Below are 22,578 nucleotides of genomic sequence, written 5' to 3'. Positions count from 1 at the left end.
AATTCGACTACAGGCTATTACTTTTTTTTTTTTTGCTTTTGCTGAAGTTCGTCTTACAATCTCTTTCCAAGACACTACACATTTCGTTAAATTGCTCTTCCAGGTCCTTTGCAGCCGCTCACAGAATAACATCACCAGCAAACCTCACAGTTTCTTGTTTATTATACTTCCTTTTTAATTCGCTTTGCTAATTACTAGGCTATGACTGAATAAAACTATCACTCCATAAGAATAAAAATGCTTATAAATATTTTGTCTGGATACTTCAAAAATGGCTCTGAGCACTATGGGACGCAACTGCTGTGGTCATCAGTCCCCTAGAACTTAGAACTACTTAAACCTAACTAACCTAAGGACATCACACACATCCATGCCCGAGGCAGGATTCGAACCTGCGACCGTAGCAGTCGCGCGGTTCCGGACTGCGCGCCTAGAACCGCGAGACCACCGCGGCCGGCTGTCTGGATACTTAACCTCTTATTATTCGTTTTAAACGTTCGAGCATGATCGCCGTCCTCTGTGATCTACTTGGTTTGAGTATTGAGACAGTCTTCTTTCATCGTTCCTTCGAAGAAAATTCTAGTTTTCACTATTCTTATTTTAGGTAGTAATGGGCATATGCGTACTATATTTTCCATTTATTGCTCAGCATTGTTTTGTAAGAATGTCTACTGACCCCCAGTATTCACTATCTTTATGAAAACAATGTTCTAAACAATCTGATATCTGTGATTAGACACCGCACTAGATATAAAAGTAAATTCACTCACCCCAGCTGAGAAAACGCAACCGTAGTTACGATGTCCTCACCACGTTTTACTGTGATCTGGAAATTTTCTTCGTGCAGTAAAATATGGGCATTCTATCTCATTCAGAGACCAAAGTGCGGTTACACCCGTCTGATTACCCACGTCACAGTCGCTGTAGTCACTGTGATTCAGTGTTTTGATTTTTAAGTGCGAACCTTCGAGAGTTGAACGTACAACACGACAACATTGCGGTTGTGCGCTATTCTGGGCCATTATGAAACGTAACGCCAAGCATTTATTTTTCTTGGAAAAAAAACCCTTCCATAAACTTTTTGTAAACAACAGCACAAAAGTTAGTTTTGATGAATATATCACAGCATTGTGAGTTACGGTTCGCAGGAAGTTGTTTCCCCACCGAAAAATAAGAAATCATTTCTTTCGCTGCATTGATGTACATCCACATTGAACGAGTGGCAACGGTAGTCGTTTTCACTAAGGTTATGTGACAATTGAAACGTCAGAAAAATCTCTAAATGTGCAAAAAGAACATTCTGCACAACATTTTGAGAAACTAGATCCAAACTAGCGCATTTTGCTGACGTCTATTCGTTGCATATAAAAGTTTCATGAGCATTTGCTTGGATATTGGGGGCTCTCTGCTACTTTGCTCCTTGAACAGATAACGAGTTTTCTTAATTTTCCAGTTCAGGTTGTGGAATGAGTGCCTTGTGCATGGTTAGTTACGAATTTGTGTTCTGTAACCCTATAGTAAGGCAACAAGAACACTTGTTTTTGCAAAATCAATCACGCGAAAAGCATTCTCCATCCGAGTGGTGGACGTACCACTCGACTTACGCAATGGACGCTGAAGTGCTGCTTACGTCATGACAAGAAACATAAAACGGAGATCGTAAAGTTCAGAATTTGTGATATGGGGCAGTAACAAAGAAATTAAAAAATCGTTTAAAATATACATGTTTCAAACTAACTGTTAGCCGCTCCAGCCGAAGAAGTGCTTTGTTAGTGTTCCACAATTTTCACAAGTTTTATTGAGATAAATTGACGCTGGAGTGTAGAGGGTGTCACAAATTCAGATAAGTAAAACATCCTTGCAATTCACACTTAAGTTTACATATGTAAGCCGACTTCCAAATTTTCCTCTGTTTGGCACCACGTGTGTCACATAGGTCCGATTCAAAATTCTAGATTACAATACTTTACTGTTCCTGACGTTTTACCATAATCCTTTGATGACTGTGTCATCAATGTTCCTGTTTAACGTGATATAGTGTAGTTTCGAAGGATTGCAAGTGCCTCTAAAATCTCGTACTACATCGTCAATTGTAAACTTAATTCGTGGCTTTTTGAAACGTTAGGCAACGATATCTCGTTCAGAAACGGTAGTTCCCTAATTTGTCTATATAGTTACTTGAAAAGAGGTAGATTTTTGAAAATTGACGTAACTTACGGGTGTTGTGCGTAACTTATTTCGGGATTTACACTTAATGTAAATAACTAACATATCGTGTCACATTAGTTTTCTCTTTTAAAAGAACTGTATATTGTCTGTATCTACCGTAAACTAACGCTGTTCTCGAGGTTGTTAGTGATGATAACCTTAAAAACATTTCAGAGTAACAGTGTCAGACTCGTAAATAAAAAGAGACTCAGCAAGTTTAGTTTAAACTTCTTTGTTAACTATTCTGTGAAATAGTGCACCAGCCACAATTGTGTAAGGTTGCTGTTTAGTTCCAGCAAGCAGCTGGAAATCGCTCTGATTACTGTCAAGCGATTGGAAACTTATACAAATGGGCGTGATGCAGCTTGGGGCTATTTGGAGTCATGTACTAGAGATACCAAAGGTACCTCCAGTACAATACTCTCCTTCACATACTGTCTCTTCTGCAGGAAGTGCAGGGTTTATCACTACACGTCCCCTTTGAATGGCGTGTCGATGATAGGCGGAGGTGCCCTGTACCTGGGAGACAGGAACCAGGGAGTACTCGGGATGTTACACCCATCGAGGTTGCGAGGTGCCGTTTTGTACTGAAACTGAAGCTGAGCCTCACTTCAGCCGTTGGGAAACCTATTGCGTCCCGTGTCACGGGGGGCCGGGGGGGGTGGGGAACAGGGTGCAAACGCAGAAGGGCCGAGTCTATTAATCATCGGCAGATCAAACATGCAGCGAAGAATGGTCCTCATTGTGTATCCCCCCTACAGGGCTTCGTTCAACCTGTTGAAGAGACTGTTCAAGTAGCCGTCGAGAGAACAGGGTACAACCAACTGCACTTAGTGAGGCACATGTGTCACACGAGGTCTGCCCTTTGGTCTCAGAGGTCATACTTGGATCGTTCCACGACTGGTAGAAAAAGTTGTGAAGACCCGCCTTGTTCATGGAGATCCAGCCCGCAGTATTGTTCTCAAAACAGATTGTGCTCCCCTCCCTTGCCTGGGTTAAGAGTCGAGAGTAAGGCTTGAACCAGAGACTGCAAAGGTTCTGTGACACTCGAGGCTGCAACTTCATAGTCGGCTCAAGCCTCACAGGATCCAGATATGTAAGGTCCCCTAAATAGATCAGGTGTGCATTACGCAACAGAGGTTGCTATCCAGATAAGTTGAACGTGACTTTTAGATTAGGGGACTCTTCATCCAGTTCAGATAATAATACCAGAAGGAGATCGGCAACATGAGTATAAGATCCAAACAAAAGCTCCCCGTGGACGAGACTTTTATAATCCTAGTGATTAACTGTCAAAGCATTCGCAATAAGTGCTCATGAAATGCGTAGATACAAAAAGATGGTTAAAACCCGAAGTCGACTACAGTGAAATGTCTGTGGAAAGTTTAAGCGTATATCGAAAGGATAGGCAAATATGAAATGGAAGTAGTGTATTTATAATAATAGACAAGAAACTCTAATCCAACTAGATAGAAATTCAAGCTGCATGGAAGATTGTTTGGGCAAGAGTCGATATCAGGAGTGGACATAAATTACAATCGAATACTTACCTCTTCATGTAATCGAAAAATTCAGAGAAAATGTCAGATCGTTAGTACATTAGTACTCTAATTATACGTTAATCGAAGGAGACTTAAATTATGCCAAAATAAATGGGGATAATTAGAGTTTCGTTAATGGTGAACGTGACAAAGATCCTAGTAAACATTACTAAATGCTTTCTCTGAAAACTACCTAGAATAGATTGTTCAACATTACACTTATGATGAAAATATATTGGATCCAATGGCAAGAAATGGATCTGATGTTGTGAAGGATGCCTACATTGCAACTGGTATCAGTGATCATAAGGCCGCTGTAGCAACAATGATGACCAAAGAACAAAGGGTATCTAAACAAGTACTAAGATTTACATGTTATGTAAACTAGATAAAGAAGCATTAGTGTCATATCTCAAGTAAAAACTTAAAGTAACAGTTGATCATGATCTTGAGAAGTATCTATACTGTAGAACGTTCATGATGTGAGCGACTCTCACTGCAAATAAGCTTCTAAAGAAACAGACACTGCTGCATAATAAGCGTAAAGCAAAGCATAGGACTGTAGGTAGAGAGATGCTAAATGAAACGCTTTTGGCTGTCGAGAAGGCAATGCATTGAAACCTTCAATGACTTCCGTAGAAGAATATCTTTATTACAGGGTCCCGGATTCGATTCCCGGCAGAGACTTTTTTTTTTGCGGCCTGTGTGGCTGTACTGTCCTAATCATTTTATCTTATCTTACCGAAAAGCAAGTCGCCGAAGTGGGATCAAATATGAAGAGTTGCACTAGGCGGTCGAACAACCCCAGATGTGGTTTCCGGCCAATAATGCCATATGATCAGTTTTCATCGCTGAATAATCACCGCTGCATTAATAAATATCACCTTTTAGTGCAGTACGACCCTACAACATTATCTACGAAATATAAAATTTGGCATCGTTTCCATTCGTTCTGATATTTGTTAATTTGAGCTTTGCATATATCGTAAAAGTTTATTTAGTATATAAACTATGGTGGTAAATCGTGTCAAAAGAATGTTAAAATTTCTCTGTTCTCACTTAATTGAAAAAAGATCGCTAGGTCGAGAGGCTGTACCTATAAAGACAACTGTACTTCACACCCGTTTCACATTATTCTAATTATAGCACTTGGTACTCAGAGCACTGGATAAAATATAAATATTTTAATGTCAAGGGCAGAAGTATGAGGGCGTGTTGAAAAGTAATCACTCCGAATTTTAAAGTGCAAACTCTCGAAACATTTCAAGTAAAACGAACGGTATTAACATTTTTCATCTTTAGTCTTCATGTCTACATATTCATTTCTCAATGTAGTCGCCCTGCAGACGAACACATTTCTCCCAGGGTGAGACCAGTTTGTTGATACCGTCACTGTAGAATGTTTAACATTGTTGATGGAGCCGCAACCTCGTCTCTGCTTGCACCGCTTCATCACTATCAAAACGAAATCTTGAAAGTGTCCTTTAATTTTGGAAAAGGATGAAAAACGGATGCGACCAAGTTTGGACTGTATGGAGGATGATCACAGCGAGCTCAAAGCGTTGGATTGTTGCAGATGTCATATGTCGTCCGGCATTGTCATGCTGAAGAAGGTTCCCCATGCATGGATGAATACTGCCATGTTAAAATCTCTAGCTGTAGAGGGCTGCAAATATGTAGACATGAAGAATAAATATGTAAAATTTTAATAACATTTGTTTTATTTATAAGTATTTTAAGTTTTCACAAACATTCAGAGGAATTCCTTTTCAGTACGCCCTCGTATTTTCATTTCACGTAACTTTTCACTCAACATTCAATCGATCTGCCACTTTACATTAGTCGGTGTGGTTTTGTCTAACCATTAGTACAAAAAGCAGACACAGTTAGTATAGCAAGGGCGGCCAAAGATTTCCGACAGGAGAGGTCACCCTCGTTCTTCCAACGACCTTGTCAAAGTCAGTGGGGAAGCGGGCATAGGGTCAGGGCACTCTCCTGCCCTGGGGTTTGGAAACTGCATCAAAAGGCGGAAGGATCCGAAATGATCAACGCCATGAGGAGTTAGAAGGCAATGGAAACCTCTGCATTAAAGACACGTAATATGTATCTACAGGACATGTGGACTATTATCAAAAAAATTATGACTGGCAAAAGATTCCAGACTAGCCCCCATTCCTGATCTCCGGGAGGGGACTGCCAAGAGGAAGGTGACTATGAGAAAAATGTTTAATAACCGATGAAAGAATAACATTCTACGAGTCGGGCCTGGACTGTCGGAACTTTGAACGCGGTAGGGAAGCTAGAAAAACCGAAAAGTGAAATGCTAAGGCTCAACCGAGTTAAGCGGGGGTCAATGAAGTGAAACAGAAAGAGAGGATTTCTGGTCGGATGTGTATTGGGCAATATCAATAGCAGCAGAAAATGGTATAAGAGGAGCAGGATTCGTTATGAATAAGAAACTAGAGCAGAATGTGTTGCTGTGAAACAATTCAGTGGAGGGGGTTCGACAGCGAACCAACACCGACAACAATAGTTCACATATACATGCCGACAGTAGAAGAAGAAGAAGGGATAATGTATATGAGAATATTGAAAGGGTAATCCAGTAGGTAAAGGGAGATGGAAAACTAATAGTCATGGGTGATTGGAATTTGGTTGTAGGGGAAAGAGGAGAAGAAAAGGTTAGGAAAGAATATGGGCTAGATACTAAGAGTGAGAGAAGAGAAAGACTAATTGAGCTCTGCAATAAATTTCAGTTAGTAAATGCGACTACTCTGTTCAAGAATCACAAGAGGAGGAGGTATAATTGGAAAAGGGAGAGACAGGAACATTACAGTTAGACTAAACCATGGTCAGACAGAGATTCAGAAATCTGGTATTGAATTGTAAGGCTACACAGAAGCAGATATAGGCTCAGATCACAGTTTGTAATGACGAAGAGTAGGCTGAAGTTTAAGAGACTATTTAGGAAGCGTCGATGAACAAATAAGTGGGATAAAAATGTACTAAGGAATGAAGAAATACGTTTGAAGTTCTCTAAGGCTATGGACATTACGATAATAAATAGGTCCGTAAGCAGTTCAGTTGAGGAGAAATCAACACCTCTAAAAAGGGAAATCAGAGATATTGAAAAGACTAACATAGGGTTCCGCTGAGTAGGTCAGGTGTCCACTATACGCAGCAGGCGGCTACACAGGTAGCAGGGGCTGTGTGGCGTGGACTGGACGGTTTTTTAGGTTAGAGGGACTCGGGAAAACACAAGAAGAGCTTCAGTCACAAAGGGTGCAGGCTGCACACAGGAAGAACGTAGTTTGATATAACAGTTGTAAACTGTCGTAGCTGTGATGGGAAAGTACCAGAGCTCCAAGCGCTAATAGAAAGCACTGATGCTCAAATCGTTATAGGCACTGAAAGCTGGCTAAAGCCGGATATAAGTTCAGCCGAAAATTTTGAGAAGAACATAGCGGAGTTCCGAAAGGATACGCTAAACACGGTTGGCGGTGGCGTGTTTGTTGCTGTCAGAAGTAGTTTAAATTGTAGCGAAATTGAAGTAGATACTTCCTGTGAGTTAGTTCGGGCAAAGGTCACTGTTGGCAACGGGAATAAAATAATAATTGGATCTTTTATCGACCTCCCAGTTCAGATGATACAGTTGCCGAAAGGTTCAAAGAGAACTTGAGTTTGATTTCAAACACGTACCCGACTCATACGATAATAGTTGGTGGTGACTTTAATTTACCCTCGATATGTCGGCGAAAATACATGTTTAATTCCGGAGGTACGCATAAAATATTATCCGAAATTGTGCTAGACGCATTCTCTGAAAATTATTTCGAGCAGTTAGTTCATGAGCCGACGCGAATAGTAAACGGCTGTGAAAACACACTTGACCTCTTAGCAACAAATAATCCTGCGTTAATAACGAGCATCACAACCGATTCAGGGATTAATGAACACAGAGCTGTCGTAGCGAGATTGAATATTGTAATCCCCAAATCAACGAAAAATTTGCAAAAAATATACCTATTCAAAAAAGCAGATAAAAATTCACTTGGCGTCTTCCTGAGAGACAATCTCCACTCATTCCAAATTAATAATATAAGTGTAGACCAGATGTGGCTTACATTCAAAGAAATAATATAGGCAGCAATTGAGAGATTTATAACAAATAAGTTAACAAACGACGGAGCTGATCCTCCTTGGTACACAAAACGGGTTAGAACACTGATGCAGAAACAACGAAACAAACATGCTAAATTTAAACAGACGCAAAATCCCCAAGATTGGCTATCTTTTACAGAAGCTCTAAATTTAGCGCGGACTTCAATGCGAGAAGCCTAAAACAGTTTCCACAACGAAATTTTGTCTCGAAACCTGGCAGAAAATCCAAAGAGATTCTGGTCGTATGTGAAGTATGTTAGCGGCAAGAAATTATCAATGCCTACTCGGCGCGACAGCAATGGAGATTCTATCGAAGACAGTGATGCCAAAGCAGAGTTACTAAACACAGCCTTCTGCAATGCTTTCACAAAAGAAGACGAAATAGATATTCCAGAATTCGAATCGAGAACAGCTGCAATCTTGAGTAACCTAGAAGTAAATATCCTCGGAGTAGTGAATCATCTTAAATCACTTAATAAAAGCAAGTCTTCTGGTCCAGACTGTATACCAATTAGGTTCCTTTCGGAGTATGCTGAGGCATTAGCCCCATACTTATCAATTATATACAGCCGTTGGCCCAAAGACAGGAAAGCTGCACAGGTCACACCAATATTCAAGAAAGGTAGTAGGAGTAATCCACTTAATTGCAGGTCCATATCGTTAACGTCAATATGCAGCAGGATTTTAGAGCATATATTGTGTTGGAACATTATGAATTATCTCGAAGAAAACGGTCTATTGACACACAGTCAACATGGGTTTAGAAAACATTGTTCCTGTGAAACACAACTAGCTCTTTATTCACGCGAAGTGTTCAGTGCTATTGACAAGGGATTTCAGATCGATTCCGCATTTCTGGATTTCCGGAAGGCTTTTGACACGGTACCACACAAGCGGCTCGTAGTGAAATTGCTTGCTTATGGAATATCGTCTCAGTTATGTGACTGTTTGCAGATGACGCTGTCGTTTATCGACTAATGAAGTCATCAGAAGATCAAAACAAACTGCAAAACGATTTAGAAAAAGTATCTGAATGGTGCAAAAAGTGGCAGTTGACCCTCAATAACGAAAAGTGTGAGGTCATCCACATGAGTGCTAAAAGGAACACTTTAAACTTCGGTTACACGATAAATCAGTCTAATCTAAAAGCCGCAAATTGAACTAAATGCCTAGGTATTACAATTACGAAGAACTTAAATTGGAAGGAACACATAGAAAATGTTGTGGGGAATGCTAACCAAAAGCTGCGTTTTATTGGCAGGACACTTAGAAAAGGTAACAGACGTACAAAGGAGACTACCTACACTACACTTGTCCGTCCTCTTTTAGAATACCGCTGCGCAGTGTGGGATCCTTACCAGATAGGACTGACGGAGTACATCGAAAAAGTTCAAAGAAGGGAATCACGTTTTGTACTATCGTGAAATGTGGGAGAGAGTGTCACAGAAATGATACAGGATTTGGGCTGGAAATCATTAAAAGAAAGGCATTTTTCGTTGCGACGGAATCTTCTCACGAAATTCCAATCACCAACCTTCTCCTCCGGTTAAGAACATATTTTGTTGACACCGACCTACATAGGAAGGAACGATCACCACGATAAAATTAGGAAAATCAGAGCTCGTACGGAAAGATATAGGTGTTCATGCTTTCCGCGCGCTATACGAGATTGGAATAATAGAGAATTGTGAAGGTGGTTCGATGAACCCTCTGACAGGCACGTAAATGTGATTTGCGGAGTATCCATGTAGATGTAGATGTAAATGTACAATGGGGGCAACCGAAACAACGAAGAAAAGGGCGTCAGAAGAAATACCAGAAATGTTAGGGGAAATTCGGGAATACACAATTACTGGCCAGATAGCAATGAAATAAATAGGAAGTGCAGGGAAGCTAGAGCGGGCTGCATTAAAGAAATAGAAAATGCAGGAAAGCTAAGGCGAAATAGCTACATGAAAAATTTGAAGAAACCGAAGAAATGATTTTCGGAGGGACTGGCTCTGCATATAGAAACGTGAAAACAATCTTCGGTGAAATTAATAGGTATGGCGGTAACATTAAGAGTGCAATGGGAATTCCACTGTTAAATGCAGAAGAGAGGGCGGATAGGTGGAAAATGTACACTGGAGGTCTTTGCGGGCGGAGGACTTGTCCGACGAAGTGATAGAAGAAAGAAGAGTCGACAGGGAAGAGATACAACCAGAAATTAAAAGAACTTTTGGATGACTTAAGATCAAATAAGCCGTAGGGATAGATAACATTCCATTGGAACTTCCAAAAATATTGGGGAAAGTGGCAACAAAATGGCTGCTGAGGTTGGAGTGTAGAACGTGTGAGACGGGAGATATACCGTCAGACTTTCAGAAAAAAAGCATCCACACAATTCCGAAGACAGTAAGAGCCGAAAAATGAAAGAATTATCTCACAATCAGCTTAACAGCTTATGCAGCCAAGTTGCTGACTGGTAAAGAAAATTGAGGATGTGTTGGATTACCTTTGCAAAAGGTAAAGGCAACAGAGGCAGTTCTGACACTGCAGTTGATAACAAAAGCAAGACTGAAGAAAAATAAAGATACAGTCATAGTATTTGTCGAACTAAAAAAAGGGTTCGGCAATGTCTAATGATTTAAGATGTTCGAAATTTTGAGAAAAATATGGGTAAGCTATAGGGAAGCCAACCCGGCTAGCCGACTGGTCTAACACACTGCTCCCCGAGCGGGAAGGCGTGCCGGTCCCCGGTACGAATCTGCCCGGCGGATCTGTGTCGAGGTCCGGCGTGCAGACCAGCCTGTGGATGGTTTTTAAGGCGGTTTTCTCTCTACCCAGGCGTTTCTCCTTATTCCGCCTCAGGTACACTATGTCGGCGATTACTGCGAAAACACTGTCTCCACGCACGCGTACACCATAACTACTCTACCACGGAAACATTTGGGGCTATACTCGTCTGGTATGAGATGTTCCCAGGGGGTGCACTGAGGGCCGAACCGTACAATAACCCATGGTTCGGTGTGTGGCGGCGGTAGGGTTGGTGGGTGGACTGTTGTGGCCTGTCGTGGGGTTGTGAACCACTGAGGGCTATGGCGGGACGAAGCCTCTCCATCGTTTCTAGGTCCCGGTTTAATACACCGTACACAATCTACAGGGATACACAATACGTACAAGAACCAAGAGTGAAAATAGGACTGCAAGACCAAGAACGAAGCGCTTGTGTTGAACAGGTGAAAGACAGGGATGTATCTTTTCGCCCCCAATGTTCAATCTAAACGTCGAAGAAGCAACGACGGAAATAAAGAAAAGGTTAGAGAGTGCGATTAAAATTGAAGAGGAAAGGATGTTAATGAGAAGAATCGCGTATTAAGAAGAAGAAGAAATACGGGATTATGTTGAATGGAATGAATAGTCTAATGAGTAAAGAATATGGATTGAGAGTAAATCGAAGAAAGACGAAAGTAATGAGAAATAGCAGAAATCAGAACAGCGAGAAAACATCATAACTGGCAACCGTGAAGTAGACCAAGTCATGGAATTCTGCCACCTAGACAGTAAAATAAGACATGATGGATGCAGCAAGGAGGATATGAAAGGCACAGTAGCTCTGGCAAAGAGAGCATTCCTGGCCTACAGAAATCTACTAATATCAAACATAGGCCTTTATTTCGGAAGAACATCTATTGACATACGCTGGACACAGCATATGTAACAGATGTACTAGTTTGTACCGTGTTTGTATTCTGTAACAAGTATCTGGGGGCAATATGTATATGGATATGGTCTTCTCATCAAGGTAAAGTGTGTTTTTAAATATTTTAGGGATGATAAACGTTTATAATGTGCTGAGTTTTATCCACTTGACATCTTGTGCATGAGGTTCAGCGTAAAATGAGGGTGTTTTGCTAAAAAACGTTTGAGACCTGAAGATGACACCTAAGACTTTTAAAAAATAAAAAATATTTTGTGCGATCTTGGCCTTTAATGGTTTTTAACAAATAACATTCCCAGAAATTCCGCCTACGGTCCGTCGGCGTACAAAGTCTTTTCTGCCAAAGGGGTGGCCTAGTGGCAGATGCCAGCACCTACAACTTCGACGTTCCCAGCACGGGTTCCTATCCTCGATTTCTTCCTCAAAACATCCTCTACAGTCCATCGAAGTTTGTCGCACAATTTCTGGGAGACCCTTTATACACAGGGTGAATCACCTAAAACTTGCATCGTAAATATTGCGGAAATAGAAAGTGCGATTGATGTGCGGTTTTCACAGAACGGATTAGTAGCTAGGGGCTCGCATTATTAGCCAATAAACACATTGCAGTAATACTTAGAAAACGTATTTTTTGTGCAAACATATAGTTTTTTAATGGAACAATGCCTATTGACATTAACAAACTACAAATAAATTAGAATATCAGTGGTGTTTGTTGCAAAATTCTACTGCGAGTCGTTTACGAGATATCGTATTTTGAAAAGTTTCCAGACATTTGTTAGTGACATTGTGTGCGTTGTTGGTAGGTACGACGTTGTTGTACTTGCTTATAGTGTACTTGTGTGTTCCTTGAGTGCACTGCGACTTGCTAGTCACCTAATGTGTGGCTGACCCCGCAGTACAGGTCCTGAGTGGACGATGGGAGGTACCAGTGCAGAAATACCGTCATGCTTACGAGGTATGGAGAGCGTAGGAAGAGTGGTTCATTCTTGTACGGTGTATGCGGCAAGATATCCCAATAGATATCAACCATCTTGGATTATCAACCTCTTCAAGCGGTTATGTGGAAGTATTAGTGTAACACCTTGCTGCTGTTACAGTTGATCCGCACGTTAGTTCCCGCAAAATCACACGAGGAAGTGGCATGAATATGCCAAGTGTCCTACACATTCTCCATCTACACAGTTTCCACCATTTCCATTACTGTCACGTGTTCCTCCATCAAGAGCAGTATGGAAACGATTATGAGAGTTGTGTTAACTTCTGGGCATTAAGACACGATATTCCATGTGTATCATGTACCTTGTTTAGCCACATTTGCTCACTACTCTCAGGTAAACCACCGGAACATGCACTGTTGGTTTGTTGACATTCCCCGCTAGCCTCATCAGGTTGGAACGTCAGGGTCTATGGAGTATAAACGTATGTCGTGGGATAGTGAACCATCAGCTCATAGGCCCGTGTTTCTTAGACAGAGCAATGAACGCGCACAGTATCGCAGCCTTCTAGAAGACCATCTTCCACGGATGCTTGAAGACTCTGCAGACTAGGAGGAACCTGTGGTAAGGCTGTCCATCCCAAAGTGCACGAAGTACTACAGCACGTCTTCACGAACTGTTCGCAAATCGTTGGGTTGGACGCAGAGGGCCTGTACCTTTGCTGGCCCGTTTGACGTCTGTAGATGTTTTTCTTGGGGGAAAGCTGAAAGACGCTGTCTGCAAGGACATAACAACTACACCCATTGCCTGCTCGGACATATACGCTGAAAAGCTAGCACGTGAGCAGAGGTCGTCCCATACCAGACTGGAGGCGTGTATTGCCGCAGGCGATGGTCATTTCGAACAAAACCTGTGGTGGTCAATTGTCTCGTTACTGGTCGGAATCCACATCAGTAGTGTACGCACTTGTGTTCTTCAGAGGTATTGTGTAAATGTCGGTTCAAAATACGATATCTCGTAAAAGACTCTCACTAGGATCCTGCAACAAATAGCACTGAAATTCTAATTTACTCTACTCTTAATTTGTTAATGTTAGTAGGCATTCCTCCATTTAAAAAGTGCATGTTTACACAAGAATACAATTTCTAAGCATTATTACTAATACACTCCTGGAAATTGAAATAAGAACTCCGTGAATTCATTGTCCCAGGAAGGGGAAACTTTATTGACACATTCCTGGGGTCAGATACATCACACTGACAGAACCACAGGCACATAGACACGGGCAACAGAGCATGCACAATGTCGGCACTAGTACAGTGTATATCCACTTTTCGCAGCAATGCAGGCTGCTATTCTCCCATGGAGACGATCGTAGAGATGCTGGATGTAGTCCTGTGGAACGGCTTGCCATGCCATTTCCACCTGGCGCCTCAGTTGGACCAGCGTTCGTGCTGGACGTGCAGACCGCGTGAGACGACGCTTCATCCAGTCCCAAACATGCTCAATGGGGGACAGATCCGGAGATCTTGCTGGCCAGGGTAGTTGACTTACACCTTCTAGAGCACGTTGGGTGGCACGGGATACATGCGGACGTTCATTGTCCTGTTGGAACAGCAAGTTCCCTTGCCGGTCTAGGAATGGTAGAACGGTGGGTTCGATGACGGTTTGGATGTACCGTGCACTATTCAGTGTCCCCTCGACGATCACCAGAGGTGTACGGCCAGTGTAGGAGATCGCTCCCCACACCATGATGCCGGGTGTTGGCCCTGTGTGCCTCGGTCGTATGCAGTCCTGATTGTGGCGCTCACCTGCACGGCGCCAAACACGCATACGACCATCATTGGCACCAAGGCAGAAACGAATCTCGTCGCTGAAGACGACACGTCTCCATTCGTCCCTCCATTCACGCCTGTCGCGACACCACTGGAGGCGGGCTGCACGATGTTGGGGCGTGAGCGGAAGACGGCCTAACGGTGTGCGGGACCGTAGTCCAGCTTCATGGATACGGTTGCGAATGGTCCTCGCCGATACCCCAGGAGCAACAGTGTCCCTAATTTGCTGGGAAGTGGCAGTGCGGTCCCCTACGGCACTGCGTAGGATCCTACGGTCTTGACGTGCATCCGTGCGTCGCTGCGGTCCAGTCCCAGGTCGACGGGCACGTGCACCTTCCGCCGACCACTGGCGACAACATCGATGTACTGTGGAGACCTCACGCCCCGCGTGTTGAACAATTCGGCGGTAGGTCCACCTGGCCTACCGCATGCCCACTATACGCCCTCGCTCAAAGTCCGTCAACTGCACATACGGTTCACGTCCACGCTGTCGCGGCATGCTACCAGTGTTAAAGACTGCGATGGAGCTCCGTATGCCACGGCAAACTGGCTGACACTGACGGCGGCGGTGCACAAATGCTGCGCAGCTAGCGCCATTCGATGGCCAACACAGCGGTTCCTGGTGTGTCCGCTGTGCCGTGCGTGTGATCATTGCTTGTACAGCCCTCTCGCAGTGTCCGGAGCAAGTATGGTGGGTCTGACACACCGATGTCAATGTGTTCTTTTTTTCCATTCCCAGATTTCCAGGAGTGTAGTTCGTTGGTTAACAATACGAATGCATGTCTTCCAATCCATTCTGTGAGCCGGCCGCGGTGGTCTCGCGGTTCTAGGCGCGCAGTCCGGAACTGTGGGACAGCTACAGTCGCAGGTTCGAATCCTGCCTCGGGCATGGATGTGTGTGATGTCCTTAGGTTAGTTAGGTTTAAGTAGTTCTAAGTTCTAGGGGACTAATGACCACAGCAGTTGAGTCCCATAGTGCTCAGAGCCATTCTGTGAAAACCGCACATCTACAGCGCTTTTCGTTTCCGTTGCGATGCAAGTTTTAGGTGCAGCACAGGGTGCTCTAAAATTCCCCTTACAAACTTCTAGGACTTGAGGAACCAATAGAGTAGGCAATATTTTGATTTGGAATCCATGTCCGGAATTGACCTGATTCGAGTCTCAGTGACGTGTGTGTGAGTGTCAGAGCAATATGGCTGAGTTCACGTTTGCAGAAAACACCGACATGATTCTCCGTGTGAAAGAGCTGCTCGTCACATTAATAAAGGTCGTTATCCACAATGTCCGCCTCCATCCCATAGCCTTTTCGCCAGTTACGCAACGGCTTCGAGAAACGGGTGCCTTCACCGCCAGTATGCGTGATTGTTGTGTACGAAGTAGAGGATGTCATTTGACGTTTAACTGTAAACAGAAGTGTTTGTGGAAACTGATCAAGTTTCCTTTTTATTTATTTGGTTGTTATTGAGTAGAATTGGAAAATAAGTGATGTACTGGCTCACTCCCAATAAATTACTTGTAAAAATGGTCCCATTATCAATATGTTTTCAAATGTCTGTAGCACGTCAATAGTATGATACAAGTCAAAATATCATATTCGCCACCAACAGATGACATGCAAATGACTTTAAGTCAAAACACTGCACACAATTTCACGCAGTCTTGCAAAAATATGACACAGAAATAGTTAAAAACTATCACTGCTACTGTGCAGTGTGCTGTGCTGCTCGTACCTATTCCAACTGACTCTCATTCTTTTAGCGAAAAGTCACACTTGTGGAGACATTCTAGAGAACGCTTCTAAATGTATGGTGCGATTTTAACAGATAATCAGTTAATTAGAATTGTTGTTTTAGCGCGTCGTCTTACAGGGTTCAGTTTCTAGAGTTTCTTGAAAAAGGAATTTTGTTTTTACCTTCTGTCTCCTATTGTAACGACAATATGACTGAACACGCCAAAGTGCTTCTCTGTTTAGAATATTATGTAGCTTTGAACTTCCTTTAGACAGAAATTAAGTAACTTCTGGATAAGATATACCATATCTATAGGACGCACACACTTGGGACAAGAGAAGTTGAAATACACGGGACTTGTCTGAGAAACAAAGTCTAAATCACAATGTTATTCATTTTCGACGACTAGTTTCAGCTAGTAAGGCCATCCTCGGATCTAAAAAATTGTCGTATCAATTGCTGCGCGTCGTCAACTTAACTCATTGTCTTACATCGTCTCTCCGTTGCGATACAAGAGAAACTGTTCCATCAGCAATGACATCTTACGCACTAGATATTAGAATGTCAGACATTAAACGATTCTTGTTGCATTTTCCTCGGTATCCACAAAATACATTCAGGCAAGTCGCTAGATGGTTGTAGCAAAAGACTGCTATTGGTTTCTTGGTCGAGCCTTTCCAACTAAGCTCCTAAGACTAAGCCGTAGACGGACACGGAATGCGCCTCGTTCGTTACAATAAAGACATCACACAATTCATTTCTTTGTTCTCGCCTATTTCGCTTTAGTGGCCTCTCCTCCATATTTCTAGTGTCAGTCTTCGATTGTGTCATCACAAAGAAATCTTTTGTTGCAGTAAAACAGCCGTTCATATATCAATTAATCACACAGAAGCAGCGCACAGCTGCTGGGACCTGAAACAGTGACTGCAACGCTCGGTTATTGACGTCACTTGGAGAGAGGTGAGAATCCAAGCGGTGTTGTAACGGTAGAAAACAGAAAGAACGTAGCCTGTGTAAAGCCTGCAGTAGCCTCGGACGCTGTCGGGTACATATCGGCTTCGCCTGCTGTTACCGGAGAGCTTTTTAATCTTTTTTTAACGAGGTCCTGAAATACACTTAACAAAGGCACAGCCTGCTAAAAGATAACGACGACTAAACGCTGGCGGCGGAAAAGCGTGAAGCGCTGCGCTCATCAAGTACGGTCGTACCGGTGTGTGGTCAAACATCCAAGACACTATTGGCAGTGCTAGCGGAAGGAACCCCGCGATAGTTTTTGACAAGTGAAGTTAGAAACAGACTGTTTTGTCACTAGTTAGCAATTCATGTCTGCGATACCACAGCTTATTCACACAGATATACTCAAGGACATGAAATTCTGAACGATATTTTCACTCTCAGCAGAGTGTGTGATGATATGAAGCTTCCTGGCAGATTAAAACTGTGTTCCGGGCCAAGACTCGGACTATTGCCTTTGCCTTTCGCCAGCAAGTGCACTACCCCATGAGTTACGCAAGCACGACTCGCGACTCCTTCTCACGGTTATACTTCCGCCAGTATCTCGTCTCCTACCTTCCAGTCTCCACAGTTCTCCCGCGAAGTGTGAGTCGTGCTTGAGTACCTCAGATGGTAGAGCACTTGCCTAGAAAGGCAAAGTTACCGAGTTCGAGTCTCGGCCCAGTACACCGTTTTAATCTGCCAGGAAGTTTCATATCAGCCCTCACCCCGCTGCAGAGTTAAAATTTCATTCTGGAAACATCCCCAAGGCTGTGACTAAGCCATGTCTCCGCACTATCCTTTCTTCAATAAGTGCTGTCCCCGGAAGATTCGCAGGGGAAGTCTGGAAGATAGGAGACGAGATACTGGCGGTAGTAAAGCGGTGAGGGAGGGCCGTGCGTCGGTTGGTGGAGCATTGCCCGCGAGAGACAAACGTCCCCAGTTGCATTTCCGGCCCAGCACAGTGTTTTAATCTGCCGAAACTTACACAAGAAGTTGTGTCCGGTCGACACTCTGTAGTTTTTGATGAAATTGACGTATTTTCCTACCGAGCAAGACAGCGTGTCGCTAGCCCAATGGGCTCGCATTCAGGAGGATAACAACTCCAGTCTCCTTCCAGATAGCCAGAATAAAGTTTTCCATGTTTTCTCTAAACCTTTTAAGGCGAATTCTCGCATAGCTTATTTAGCAGTTCCAAGAGTGATTTTCTTCTCCTACTTCCCATACCCAAGCTTGCGTTCTGTCTCTAATGAATTCGTCAGAGGGATAATGAATTGCATTATTCCTTTTTTACATGAAGTGTTAGGGGTAGATCTGGCACCGCGCGCCGAGGAATTTGAATTCCCACCAGACGTCATGGACGTCGAAGACCCATAGAGGTCTCTGCACCATCGCGCCGTAAGCTGTGGCGGCGCGCGCCTCCTGGCCTCCTTTTAGTATGAGGGCGCCACAGTGGAACACGTGGTTCCAACGACCAATAGCCTGCCTCTCGCTCAGCCATTGAGACGAACGCACGCCCCGTTGTGACGCGGACGCACTCCGCTGCTCGACTCGCTGCGGCTCGCACTGTTGTTGTTGACCGCTACCGTTAACGCCAACTAGCCCATCGCCATGTCAGGACGCGGAAAGGGAGGCAAACTTGCTGCTGTGGCAAAGCTTTTGCTCACGCTGGCAGGAGACGGCCGCGGCAGCAACAAGAAGAAGAAGCGCAGCCGACCGCAGCACAAGAGGCAGTGCTACCGCTGCCAGAAGATGGGACACGTCGCCAGGTCGTGGAGGGAAGAAGTGGCGTGTCTGAAATGTGCAAAGGCACATGATACACGTGACTGCGACAAGCCTTCACACGTCGCGCCAACGTGCGTTAACTGCGGCGGCTCGCACGCCGCAAACGCACGCAGCTGCGCATACCTGAAGCAACCTGAAGCAGCGGAGACCAACAATCACCAAGAAAGTGGTACAGGAAGAAGAGGCGGCCGTTCCGCCACCCCCGCCCAAGGGGGAAAGCGCGGCGGCCGCAATCACGTCCAGCGCCGCTACCGACGACGCCGTGGCCGCCCTCAAAACCGCGATGGCGGCAGAGAGAGCGGCCATGCAGAAGGAGATCGTCGGTCTACACCGGCAGCTGCAAGAGTTGCGGGAGGAGCTGCGACTTCTCAAGAAGGCGCCGCCTGTCCCTGCTCCCGCCGCCCCCGTGAGGCGGCCAGTGGGGGTAGACGCCGCCACCCAGACGTCCACCGACTCGCCTCCTGCAACAATGCAGGCGGCTTCGCGCATGGAAGTCGACGTCGGGACGCCTGCGCTGTCTGCTCCCTCGGAGACAGACGTGGAAGAACAAGCACAATCCGAGGAAGAGATGCCGACCGCTTCCTCGCAGGCTGAAGAAGAGGAAACCGAGGAAGAGATGCCGACCGCTTCTTCGCAAGCTGAAGAAGAGGAAACCGTCGAAGAACTGCCCCTTCCGCTTCCGGACGAGCGGAGCGTGCAGCCCTTCCTGAAAAAGATCGTGGCGTCGCTGAAGGACGGGACGTATCCTCGTGGGCACAACCCGTACCCCTTCACGCCGGCGCACGCGAAACCATCACTGCCTCACCAACCGTGCGACCTTCGCCACACGCGTGGCATGTTGCGTGAGGCGGTAACGAGGAATGAGCTAATACTGCTCAACAGCCGCCGCATCTTCACCCCTTCCGACTGGGAACACATCTGCCAGGTCACACAGAAGTGGGTGAAGGAGGAGTGGCGCTCCGGCAGGCGTCAGCCTGCCCCAGAGGACATACCAGCGATCAACTACTTCGCTAGTTTAAACTCAGCGGGGTAGCCAGAGGCCCATTCGAACGAGAGGCCACCCATACGACAACATAGAGGATAAAGGAGGAATAGCAGCACTGCTGCTTAGCCGCCATCATCTCCGGACAGAGGATGTCCGTGATTTAAGCGAGACGATGCGAGACGAGTCAGCCATTGAACCAGAGCGGCCTGAGCTGGAGAGGCGAGCGCATCGCTGCCGTTGCCCGCTACGCTAACTCGGCCGTTGAGAGCTCGTGAAGAGGTTTCTGTGCTGTGGGAGCCGCGGAGAGCAAATTGTCGTGCGTTGTTTTCACAACGCGTGCAGATTGTCGTGTTCCGCGCCTCACAGCATGGGAAAGAAGGGTGCGCAGAGGAAACCTGCAGTTACGAAGGGTCCTTCGGTTGTGCAACTCACTGAGTCTGCCGACCATGCAAGGAACTCCCGAGAAGACGAGTCGCGGCCTGTCCCCCTTTGTACATCAAGTGTAAGGGCGGGTGGACAGCGCTGTTCGACACCATCACGAATTGCGCTCGGAACGAAGTGGTCTACGAGTCTGTCGATACAGACTCGCTGCTCTGGGTTCGAGCTGCAAACGTGGCCGACCACAGGGCGATTAAGGTCGCAGTGGCCGACCACATCATCGACGCGCCGCCGGCGCGTGTGAAGGCACCTTTCGTAGGAAGGATGAAGACGACCAAGGCACTCCTCAGGGGGCTACCTTGGTGCTGTGACGAGGCAGCGGTCCGGGAAGGGCTGCTGCGAGCCGGGTTTGGTGGTGTAACCGCAAGGCTGCACAACCGGACCAACAAGAAGAGGGCGCCGCTCTATGCCGTGACCGTGCAAACGGTCGACGGCGGGAGCGACATCCTCGACTTGCGGAAGCTGCTGGGCTTCCCGGTGACGTCAGAGGCTCTCCCGACCGCCATGGACCCCCAGCCCCAGTGCTTCAGGTGCCAGGGCGAGGGCCATGTTGCGAAGTATTGCCGCAACACGGTGCGGTGCGTCAAGTGCTCAGGGGAGCACGACAGCTGCGCCTGCAACCGCGGCAGCAACGTTTTGCCGACCTGTGTCCGGTGTGGCGGCCCGCACGTCGCCAGTTGGCGCGGTTGTGCGGCTTTCGCAAGCCGCAGCCGTGCCGGGGGCGGCGAGGCGGACGCGGCCGCACCGACGCAGCGGCAAAAGCGAAGACGACGTCGGAAACGGCGTAGGGCGCAGAACAGCCCGGCGCAGCAGAGGGACGGCGCAGCAGCAGCTCCACCTGCCAGGAGCAGGGAAGACCGCTTGGAAACGGGCGGCCAGGACGCAGCTCGCGCTCCCGAGAAGATACGTGACCTCGAACTCGGCACCGCCGTGAAGGAGGCCACTGCAGCCCTCAAAGCCGTCATTGCGGCCGCCGTGGCTGCAGAGAAAGAAGAGGCCTTGAGGCAGCTGCGAGCAGTCTTCGCCCAAGGCCCCAGCGCAGTAGTACCTGCGAACACTCCTGCGACCTCGCAGAAGGGCGTCCGCGCGCCTGAGCCAGCGGTTGCCCCAGCAGCACCGCAGGTGAAAGGTGCTAAGAAGAAAACCGCCGCCCCAGCTGAACCGGTGGCAACGCCGACCGCTACGGGAGCGGGTCCCGCAAGGGATCGAGAAGCCAAAAGGGCAGCCTTTATCGCCCAGTCGCGAGCGAACGGCAGAACTTCCTCGGACGCTGAACTGACGCAGCTCTTCGAACAAACGGAGCTCGTGGAAGCTACATTGCGGAAGGGCTGCGGCGTGCAGTAGAGGTGGACGCTGAACGGTAGCCGATCGCTGCCGTTCTGCACCAGCCTGATGAAGCTGCACCAAGTCACGACGACAAGGCGCAGCAGAGGGCCTAACAGCAACGCATGAGTTGCCGCGCCGAACTCTTATCTTACAGGGAGGAAGCCACTGCGGCCGGCCCAGGAGACTACAAGCGAGCCCAGCCGCAGCACCCGGACTGACCCAGCTAACGGACACGCAACACACAGGTAACGATGCACGATACCTCACGCTAACCGACCTCACCTTGCTGTCGCAGCTAGCAAGCCGCTATTGCCCTTACTACCCGTCCTACTGTCGCAGAGGTTTTTTTCCCTTGGCGCTGGCCTTGAAACTTTTTTCCCTCTGCCCTTACAACCGCTACCCTTCGATCGCTTTCGACCACTTCTATCTCCTGATGGACCACGTTAATGAGTAGTCTTACCCAGACGCATGGACAACATCAAAGCCTGCATCCTGTGACGCCTGATTCAAAACTAACATGCTTACGGAGGTGACAGTAGATCTTTTGGTTTGGTCACCACGTTGGTGCGGGCGTGGAGGGGCCCCATTCTATATTAAAAAATGCTCAGCCATTGAGTCTAATCTTGCGTACGTCTCAGGATGCATCGCCTCGCCTTAGACAGCTTATTTACTTTCTTGTTCTGTGTGCGAGTGGACGTGATTGTTAGGTTTTCTTGTGACCCCGTTGTTTCGATCTTGTTGTTGTTCATTCTATCCTTCGTTGTTCGTGTCCGTCCTCTCACGTTGTATTGTTGTTCGCGGGCCGTTCAGCGGGTCCTGCCGCACTTTCCGTCTCTTCAATCCCGCGACCGTTCCGGTCGGGGTTACAACAGTAGAAATGCAGATATCTCTACTGGTGACTGAGAACAGTGTACTGAACAACATGTAATCTCCCAACA

This window comes from Schistocerca gregaria, chromosome 1 (assembly GCF_023897955.1).
Source record: "Schistocerca gregaria isolate iqSchGreg1 chromosome 1, iqSchGreg1.2, whole genome shotgun sequence".
Taxonomy (NCBI): domain Eukaryota; kingdom Metazoa; phylum Arthropoda; class Insecta; order Orthoptera; family Acrididae; genus Schistocerca; species Schistocerca gregaria.
The sequence above is the reverse complement of the archived record's forward strand: the minus strand, read 5'-3'. Positions refer to the sequence as shown.